Source organism: Octopus bimaculoides, chromosome 10, assembly GCF_001194135.2.
Source record: "Octopus bimaculoides isolate UCB-OBI-ISO-001 chromosome 10, ASM119413v2, whole genome shotgun sequence".
Lineage (NCBI taxonomy): Eukaryota > Metazoa > Mollusca > Cephalopoda > Octopoda > Octopodidae > Octopus > Octopus bimaculoides.
Genome location: NC_068990.1, coordinates 14013212 through 14014931, shown reverse-complemented (window position 1 = coordinate 14014931; position 1720 = coordinate 14013212).

Below are 1720 nucleotides of genomic sequence, written 5' to 3'. Positions count from 1 at the left end.
GGATGCCCTTCCTAACACCAACCACTCAGAGAGTGTAGTGGGTGCTTTTACGTGTCACCCGCACGAAAACGGCCACGCTCGAAATGGTGTCTTTTATGTGCCACCCGCACAAGAGCCAGTCCAGGGGCACTGGCAACGATCTCGCTCGAAAACCCTACAAGGCCAGTCAGGCGGTACTGGCAACGGTCACGCTCAGGATGGTACATCTTATGTGCCGCCCGTACAAGAGCCAGTCCAGGGGCCCTGGCAACAATCTCACTTGGCTTGGCTATATACAGATGGCTTGGCTATATACAGATGAAATGTGAAAATATAATAAAGTAACTGAAATATAACAGATACCTTTAATTAAACATTGTGTGTAGAGTAACACATGGAAAGAGATGATTAATTCATTGCTACTCTCTCCTGGGACAATTTCAGTAGCATAACAGATTTCGTAACAGAAGAGACTGCTAACACCTTGCTTAACCTTTCATTATTTTGGCTATAATAAAGATACAGATAATAAAGATAGGCACAGGAGTGGCTGTGTGGTAAGTACCTTGCTTACCAATCACATGGTCCGGTTTCAGTCCCACTGCGTGGCACCTTGGCCAAGTGTCTGCTACTATAGCCTCGGGCCGACCAAAGCCTTGTGAATGGATTTGGTAAAAGGAAACTGAAAGAAGCCTATTGTGTGTATGTATATATATATATATATATATATATATGTGTGTGTGTTTGTGCATTTGTGTTTGTTCTCCCACCGTCGCTTGACAACCAATGTTGATGTGTTTATGTTGCTGTAACTTAGCAGTTCAGCAAAAATTACTGATAAAATAAGTATTAGGCTTACATAAAATAAGTCCTGGGGGTCGATTTGCTCGACTAAAGGCGGTGCTCCAGCATGGCCGCAGTCAAATGACAAACAAAAGAAAAATAAAAGAATCTTGGGCTTGTACAATCAGGACTGACCTAGTGCTAAAACAACCAACTCTTTAAATAAACCTGTTTTAGCACTTTTTATTAAAGATTAACCAATCATGAAAAAAATGAGAAACCTGTCTTTCATTAACCATATATTACAAAATGATGTTTCGCATTGATTATATAAATTGAAAAATATATAATAATATATAAGCAAACGGAAAACAGACACAGAAGGCAACCAAATCCTCATCAGTAATCGTCCAAAGGATCCAATGACGAAATTGAAGCAAGTTAGCAATAACAATTTTGGAAGGGACGTAACTCAGTGCTACTCCTTGACTGAACCTAGCAATGTTCCCTAAGACTACATAAATCTCACCTAACACTTAGAATTTGGGAACTTTAATTTTTATCTAAAAAAAGAAACAACCTAAAAAAAAACAAAATAATGTACAATTATCAAAATCACAGAATATAAAAAAGGGCAAAATAAATACCTTAACACGACGCATGAACCCTGCTAACTTTGACAGAAACTCCTCCAGATAATCAGAATTTGGTACACTGTTTTCTAGAAAAGCTGAAGAAGAAAATAAAACATACTGGGTTTAGTGAGAATAAAAATCTGAGATAAGATGGCATACGTATGTACACACACACACATATATATATATATATATATATATATATATACACACACACACACACATATGTTAATGCCTATTTTGATATTAATGAAAACAATTTTACATTAACTTGATGGGTTACTTTCTACTTTTCTACAATGCAAATTTATAATTCTTAAACA